The 9,329-nt window shown below is 30.0% G+C and overlaps 1 protein-coding gene across 2 annotated transcripts in view; it reads left to right on the top strand.

Moving 5' to 3' along the window:
• Nucleotides 1-1,419: 1,419 nt before the first annotated feature.
• LOC145243970 (V-type proton ATPase subunit H-like) overlaps nucleotides 1,420-9,329 on the top strand; it is a 212,229-nt gene continuing 204,319 nt past the window's right edge. Inside the window, exon 1 of one of the 2 annotated variants that reach the window (XM_080107102.1) lies at nucleotides 1,420-2,294. The gene's annotated coding sequence lies outside the window, so the exon portion shown is untranslated. The remainder of the gene's footprint in view (nucleotides 2,295-9,329) is intronic. The other variant, XM_080107105.1, reaches the window with a different exon arrangement.

Raw genomic sequence — 9,329 nt, 5'->3', positions numbered from 1 at the left:
GTTGGGACTTTAGTGAACAGGCTAACCACATCTAGACTTACCATTTGGTTTGAACTGATGGGGGCTCCCTTGATCAGTTCCGTGAAATAGGCAGAATTCTTTACATGTGTTGCTGACTTGCCTGCTAATGGGTTTATTATATCCACAAGGTACCTGCTCAGTGGGTGGCATGCTGAGCCTCGGCAGCCCACTATGGGTCTGAGTGGAATACCGTCTTTGTGTATCTTGGGGAGACCGTACATATGTGGTAGCTTACTGTAATGCTGGACCAGCTGTCTATATCTCATCGGAGCGATGTGTTCCTTGTTTTTGGTAAGGATTTGTAACAGCTTTCTTTCGGTTTTCAAAGTTGGGTCATTCTTTATTTTACCGTAGCTACCATCTGCGATTAAGCTTGCCATTTTTTCAGAGTACTCCTACATGTCCATCACCACAGTAGCATTGCCTTTGTCTGCTGGCAGAATTATTATACTGCTGTCACTCTGTAGGTTTCTTATAGCCAGCCTATCTTCCCGAGAGATGTTTGATTTAGGAGGCTTGGCTTTCTCGAGTACTTGTCTCACTTTCCATCTTATTTCATCACCTTGGGTTGATGGGATTCTCAAGGCTATATCTTCCATCTGTGTTATGATATCTAAGAATGGAACGCGTTTGGTTGTTGTTGCGAAGTTGAGACCTTTATTTAGTACTGCTTCCTCTGAGTAACTCAGTTGTCGGCTGCTGAGGTTGATGACCGTTTTCACAGGTGAACGGTGTTTTGATGTTACATTCCTCTGGTCTTTGAGCTTTGTGAGCTTCTTGATTTGGCGTTCTTTGACCTTCTCATATTCTTGTCTGTACGATTTATCCAAAACGGCTGAAACGCTGTAACTATAACAACCAAGATGAGGAAATCAGTCCGACAATCTCAATAAATGAAAACACCTCATCTCAAAAATACAGGCAGTTCCGTGTATTTGTTAAAAAGAAAAGAAGGGAAGAAAGGTAGATCAGTTTGCATACAGTCGACATTTTTTTAGGAGTTAACCGTCATGAGAAACAACAACGACTTTTCCCTGATAATAGAATAAAAATTGTTTGTCAGATGCTTTGAGTTTGGTAAGCCAGTTGCTCGACGTCTACTGAACTTTTCACACAAAGAGATTTCGGTGCTTGTTAAGATAGAGTCGGCAAATCGATTTTTAAAAAGATTTTGTTTTAAGCAAAAACAATATTACGTACTTAATTGCCATGTCGAAAATAGTAACATATCCAAAATTACGGAAACTGAGCGAGTAGAACAATTGCTATTGTGCTTTTAGTAAAAAAAAAAAAAAAGGGGGTGGGGGCTATCATCGCTATAAACAACAAATATTACACGACATGAACATGTAATCTAAAAATCCGTTTCGAGTTATGTCCCCTGTATGTGAACTCTTCACTGTATACTTTATAACGTCTAAGAAAAATGTAATTTTATTTAATTTTCCGTAAAATTACTTTTAACTATAAATAACTTTCTATTCGATAATTTTTCGTAAATTTTGGATATATTACTATTTTCGACACGACATTAACGTAATAGGTAATATTGTATGCAATAACGGACGTAATATTGTTTCTGCTTAAAACGACATATTAAAAAAATATCGATTCGTCCACTCTTTCTTAACAAGCACCGATATTTCTTTTAAAGCCCCCCCCCCCCAGAAAAAAACTAAAAAAAAAAAATAAAAAAAACCCCAAAACATCGCTTGGAGTTATATCGTCGAGCACAGTGGACAATTTGATAAGATAAGCATCGTTTAAACATTTGAAATTCTTAACCGTTTGTTTTAGCATTAAATCTTTTCTGTTGTCTTCTATATAAAACACTGTTAAAAACAACTTTTTTCTCTCTTTCTGGCGTTTAACAGTCGTTAACATTGCTTTTATTTATTACTGTCATCAATCATCGCTTTCTCGCGTCTGTGCGTGTCTATTTATTTCCTGCTCGTTTCAACCACGTGATCTCAGCGATTCCAGTCGACTTGTTTCTCCGGTTTTATTAAAAGCTACGCGTTTCCTTAAAAAACAAGTCTTCTCACGTATTATTCCAAGGCTAGAATTCACCATTTCTCAGGAAATGACAGGAAACGATCTATGAGTTGCCAGTTGCACTTGAAGATAAAACAACTCGTTTAGAGTCGGAACTTTAAGCCTTTCCGTCCAATTCTAAAAGTGAATGATTTATTTTGACTAAATAATACATCAAAAGACGACTTATTTTCATTTTCGTTTTTTTTTTAATTTCTACGATACAAACTACCTAACAGGTAAGTTATATTTTTTCACCAATTTTAATATTTGGTTTGTTTGCTTAGATTTAGCACTACACTGCGCTACCCACTAAAACACTTGGGGCTAAGTGAGATAGTAAACGCGGTAGTATTAAATTTTAAATTTTCTACCGACCCGTTTAGTTTTAACGCATGGAAACTGTTTGTAAGCTTCTTTTTTTTTTTTTTTAATTTTATTTCGATGAAAGATTTCTTATCGACACACGAGTGCTGAGGTATTACGTGTGATTTTACAAGTATTTTTGTTAGTTGGTGGCTTACCACTGAGACTTATGGTTAGTGGTAATGTAAGTAATTTGTACTATTTTCTCAGCATAAATCCTCCATCAGTTAAGCAATAATCTCGGTCGTCATTTTAGTCTTTGTATATCGATAAGCACCTTTCTTCGACATAAAATTACGAAACATATATTACAATGTCCACACATTAAAAGTATACAAGTTGGTAGAGAATTTAATTCTAGTGCGTTTGTAACAAATTGCTTTTTTTTTTAAAAAGATTTTTTACTACGTTTTCACCCCCAAACAAGGCACAGCGCCACTTAGATGTAAGGGGCTATTGTTTGGGAGTTGAGTAGCAAGATGTCTATTCACGTACACTTGGACTTCTGCATGTCAGTACAGTCAGTGAAGCAAGGGCCCAGAAGGGAATTCCAAATTTTAGCAGTTCGAAGTAAGAAGCCATTTTAGTAGAAGGTTTTACAGCATCTAGGGATCTCTACAGTGTAGGGATGGGGTTTTGTTGCCTGTTGGATTCGTCAAGGTCATATGTGTCTAGGGATGGAAGGGCGTGAAGCTCGTCGGAGCACTCTCCGTTAAAATACTTATAGAACAGGCACAGGGATGCAGCATTTCGTCGATGGGACAGGTTAAAGTTTAGTTGACAGTGCGCGCCTTATAAGGTTGGAGACTCTTTTTAGGAGTAGGAGACAAGCAGCAAATGTTTTTGTTTTTACTTTTTTTTTACAAGTCGATTATTAACTAATCTGGACTTTTAAGGACACCTGTTATAGGTAAAAAAAAATACTCGTTACTTTCTCGTACAATAAACGTTATTTCTGGCATTACCCAAAAGTCACATAGTTTATGATTTATTTTTATTTCCACGCTTTCCACGTTGCTTGTGAATGTCTTTTGATACCCTTTGATGACCCAGATCGTTAAGACACCTATGAGAAGCAGTACAAATTAAAATACGCCGCTAAACCGTTTATTTATTAATCTATTCATTCCCTAATCTCTATATATAAAGTAGTAGCGTTCGCGTGTGTGTGTGTGTGTGTGTGTGTGTGTGTGTGTGTGTGTGTGTGTGTGTGTGTGTGTGTACAACTATCCTACAGCCTATACATTGGACCGATCATGACCAAACCTAGCATAATAATGGTCCCCCACCTAGGGATGGTGCACACCATTTTCCAAGGTAAAGGTCAAATGTCAAGGTCATAGCCTATGTATATATACTCTCTTACAAGTCACACCACTGGACCGATCATGACGAAACCAAATATGATGTACGTCCCCGCCTTAGGAATGGTGCCCACTATTTTCCAAGGTCAAGGTCAAAAGTTAAGGTCAGGACTTTGCTAGTTACTTCACTAGTCATAAAAAGGTAAACTATTGCATTTTCGCAGTGACAACAGTATTTACTACTATACTTCACGCACACATTGAACAAACATGGACAAAATTAGGCACAGTAAAAAAAAAAAAAAAAAAACATGGAAAAATAAACAAGTAGTTGTTTTTATAAAGCGAACAAAAATCTGTTAAAATCCATTATTCTTGAGCAACTTTTTTTCCAGAAAAATAAAAGCCTGAATTTAATCATGTGGAAAGCAGAATAATATAAAACTTTTTCTCCTATTTTTAATAGAATTTTAAATGAAAAATTTTCCAAACCACACCATTCACCGCCATCTTTGTCTCGATCGATATATTTTTTTAAAAAAGGTTTTTGAACCAATTAATTTTTTTTTTGTCTAAATAAGATTAAGGAAGATTTTCTATGAGAATATGCAAAATTATTATAATTTCAAATAATTCCAACTTTTTATATTACTCTATAGATTTGCGTAGCGAAATTAAAAAACAAAATAAAAAAAAAACAGCAACAAAGTTTAATGATAGTTTAGAATAAGCTACGGAAGCCTGGATAGGAGTAAATAAGCTTCATTAAGGAATGCTTTTAAGGTTTGATTAGAAGATTAAGTGCGGGGTTTAATTCTTTTTCCATAAGCGATATATATATATATATATATATATATATATATATATATATATATATATATATAATCAAGAAAAAAGTGGTAGTAGGAAGGCAGGCTCGAACCCGTAACGCGAAGGAGGAAAAGAACGGGAAAAACCTGACGTCTTTGCTGTTACAACCACTGCCAAACCGGAAGTGACGTAGGTTTAAATTAAGGCTAGTCAATCGAAAGGAGAAGATGACTTTCAAAAATATCGGCGAAAAAAGCGACCCCTCCCCCCGTTGAAAATTGCTCAGTTGAAGGTGAAAATATTACTGTTTTTAGCCAATTTTTCGATATTTGTCGTCTGAAAGGTCGAACTTCAAAGCGGTACTGATCTTGGTAAAATCCGTCGCCTCTGTCGAAAGTTTTATGCAGATATACAAACATACATACATACATACATTTATATATTGGTAACTAAAATCTTTCGACCCAAACCGATTAAAAAGCTTGCCCTATCTCTGAATACCCTTTATCTAAAGTTTCAAGTGTTTCGACCCAAAATTGTCGGAGGAGTTTGACAAAAGTTCTCAAAAGTCAAATCGTTGAACTTTGACCCCTTAACAGCCAAATATTTGGCCGAAAACGAATTACAAAGATTTTCCTAAATCCCAGTACGCGGTATATCAACTTTTGTGTCTGTAAACATAAAATTGACAGAGTTATTGCGTAGGAGAACGTACACAGATACACACAGACACACAGATACGTTCAAGTTTGTAGATATACTAGCATGGGTGCCCGGCGCAGCCCGGGTATTTGGAGGTATATGTTGAGCAAAAAAAAAAAAACAAACAAAAAAAAAAGCAGTCAATTTTTTTTTACTTTGACCCCTAGTATGACCCCTTAAATTTTATTGTTTTGGGCTCAAATCAAGTTATTAAGTTAGATCCATGTCCAAGGAACCCATATCTAAAATTTAAGTGTTTAGACCCTAAATTATCGGAGTAGTTTGGTAGAGTTCTCAAAGGTCAAATCGTTGAACTTTGACCCCTTAACAGCTAAATTTCTGGCCGAAAACCGATCCCAAAGATTTTCCCGACTCTTAGTACTCTGTATATCAAAATTGAAGTCTGTAGACATAAAATTGACCGCGATATTGCGTAGGGAAATGTACACAGACAGACACACACAGACACACAGACACGTTTACTTATATATATATATATATATACTAGCATGGGTGCCCGGCGTTGCCCGGGTGTTTGGAGGTGTATGCTGAGCAAAAAAAAAAAATGGACCTTTTTTTTTACTTTGACTTCTATTATGATCCCTTAAAATTCATTATTTTGGGCCCAAATCAAGTTATTAAGTTAAACCCATGTCCAAGGAACATATATCTAAAATTTCAAGTGTTTAAACCTAAAATTGTCGGAGGAGTTTGGTAGAGTTTTCCAAGGTCAAATCGTTGAATTTAGACCCCTTCAAAGCCAAATTTCTGGCTGAAACCGATTAAAAAGATTTTCCCAAATCTCAATACACTTTATGTCTTATAGTTTGGTAAGGAACTGTACACACACACACACACACACACACACACACACACACACACACACACACACACACACACACACACACACAATTTCACTTTTATAGATATAATAGATATATATACATATGTACTAACAATCCACCCAGCATTGTTCGGTCGTAAAATATGCTTAGATATGATATTTTGATTAATGCAGATTTCGTATTTATTATTATATTATATTGGACCCAATATATAGTAATCTATATATCTATAAAAGTGAAATTGTCTGCGTGTGTGTGTCTGTGTGTGTTCATTTCCCTACCAAACTACTCAATTTTCAGTCTACAGACTAGAGATTTGATATTAGGCGAATTGAGATTTGGGAAAATTTTTAATCGGTTTTCGGCCAGAGATTTGGCTGTCAATGAGTCAAAGTTCAATGATTTGACTTTTGAAAATTCTATCATGCTCCCCCGCCAACTTTTAAATCTAAACACGTGAAATTTTAGATGTAGGTTACTTGGACATGAATCAAACGTTTTAATTTGATTTGAGTTAAACTTTTTAATATATATATATATATATATATATATATATATATATATATATATATATATATATATATATATATATATGCACATAAAGTTATGAACTGCAAGAATATATAAGAAATAAAAATTCTTAGAAAAACAATATATTATAGTCTATGAGATCGTGACTTTCTGCTACTTGATTACTCTAAGATCGTCTGTATTAAACGTTTAGCTTCATTAAGATTAATAGTTTCCTATAATTTTGTAGTGGTTAAAGGTGGCTCTGCTTCTAAGCTGGGTTCGAATCCTTCGACATGTATATATATATATATATATATATATATATATATATATATATATACATATATATATATATATAAATATATATATAATTATATATATGTATGAATATATATATATGTATACATATATATATAATTATATATATATAAATATATATATATATATACATATATATATATATATATAAATATATATATAATTATATATATGTATGAATATATATATGTATACATATATATATAATTATATATATATAAATATATATATAATTATATATATATATATATAAATATATATATAATTATATATATATAAATATATATATAATTATATATATATAAATATATATATAATTATATATATATAAATATATATATAATTATATATATATATATAAATATATATATAATTATATATATATAAATATATATATAATTATATATATATAAATATATATATAATTATATATATATATAAATATATATATAATTATATATATATATAAATATATATATATTTATATATATATATAAATATATATATAATTATATATATATAAAAATATATATATATAATTATATATATATAAATATATATATAATTATATATATATAAATATATATATAATTATATATATATATAATTATATATATATATATATAATTATATATATATATATAAATATATATAATTATATATATATATGTAAATATATAAATATATATATATAAATATATATATATAATTATATATATATAATTATATATATATAATTATATATATAAATATATATATATATATAAATATATATATATAAATATATATATATGTAAATATATATATATAAATATATATATATATAATTATATATATAATTATATATATATAATTATATATATATAAATATATATATAATCATATATATATAAATATATATATATATATATAAATATATATATATATAAATATATATATATATAATTATATATATATATAAATATATATATAATTATATATATATAAATATATATATATAATTATATATATATATAAATATATATATATAATTATATATATACATAAATATATAAAGAATTATATATATATAATTATATATATAATTATATATATATAACTATATATATATATAATTATATATATAATTATATATATAATTATATATATAATTATATATATAAATATATATATATAATTATATATATATAAATATATATATAATTATATATATATATAATTATATATATATATAATTATATATTTATATAATTATATATATATATATAAATATATAATTATATATATATATATATAAATATATATATACATAAATATATATATACATAAATATATATATATATGTTTTGAGAAAAATAGAAAAACCGAATGAAATTATTAAAATAATCAACGTTTCGTCCTTATTTCAGAGGACATCTTCAGGATAATTGAAGTAAAAATGCAAGAAAAGAAAAAGTCATAGATCGTACGAAAAAGAGGACAGTTTTTGAATCCTACCCATGTCGGGAAGGACAAACATATGTGTGCGTATGTGGGAAGGTTGGGTTGTTCGATGCACTTTTAAAAATGCGTTAAAATAAATATGTACATTTTTTTTTCTTTTTTTCTCCTGTAAACTTATTCATTTTGCTGAAATATTTAAGGAAAAATCCTTAGCCAGGATCTGTTTTGATATTTTGTTCTTTGATTATTATTTTCCCTATGCTAGTGGTTAAATGGTAGAAGCCTTTTCTTTGCGTAATAGTATTAGTATTTAATATTAGTGCCGATTCTAAAAGTCTTCTTTTAGCTCTATCTATCACGTATTTAATAATTTTCGCTTGATCTAAATTAAATGAGTGATCGTGTTCTGCACAATGGCAAAAGAGTGCATTTAGGGCGTTACCATTCCTTATATCTCTTCTGTGTTCGTTAAGTCTTAATTTCAATTTTCGCTGTGTTTCACCTATGTTCGCTTGTTGACAGTTGTTACATGGGATGGAATATATACCGGCATCGGATGTGAGGTTTTTGGGAGAGTGCTGGGTAGTTTTTAATGCCTGTTTTATTGTTGTGAAAGTTGTTTGTATCAAGTGAAAACCAAGTCTATTAAGAGTGGCGTAGATTTTTGTATTTTTGGTGTGGGTGGGAATGAAAAGATGTCTGTTTAATAGTGAGGGATTTGTTTTATTTTTCTGTGTGTTTATGTTATAGTGTATTTTCGTAGCTTTTTTTCTTTGCGTAAGAAATGAAATAGGATGGATACTGTAGTTTTCTTAAAACATTCGTAATATATTGAAATTCATCATTAAGATATTGGGGACTGCATATTCTAAAGGCATGCAAGAAAAAACCAATAATCATGCCAGTCTTTATTTTATCATTGTGGTGCGAGTAGTAATGTATATAATCGTCTTTGTGTGTGGTCTTTCTATGT

Source organism: Euprymna scolopes, chromosome 22 (assembly GCF_053919585.1).
Source record: "Euprymna scolopes isolate OS-2025 chromosome 22, ASM5391958v1, whole genome shotgun sequence".
NCBI classification, from domain to species: domain Eukaryota; kingdom Metazoa; phylum Mollusca; class Cephalopoda; order Sepiida; family Sepiolidae; genus Euprymna; species Euprymna scolopes.
The sequence above is the reverse complement of the archived record's forward strand: the minus strand, read 5'-3'. Positions and strand labels throughout refer to the sequence as shown.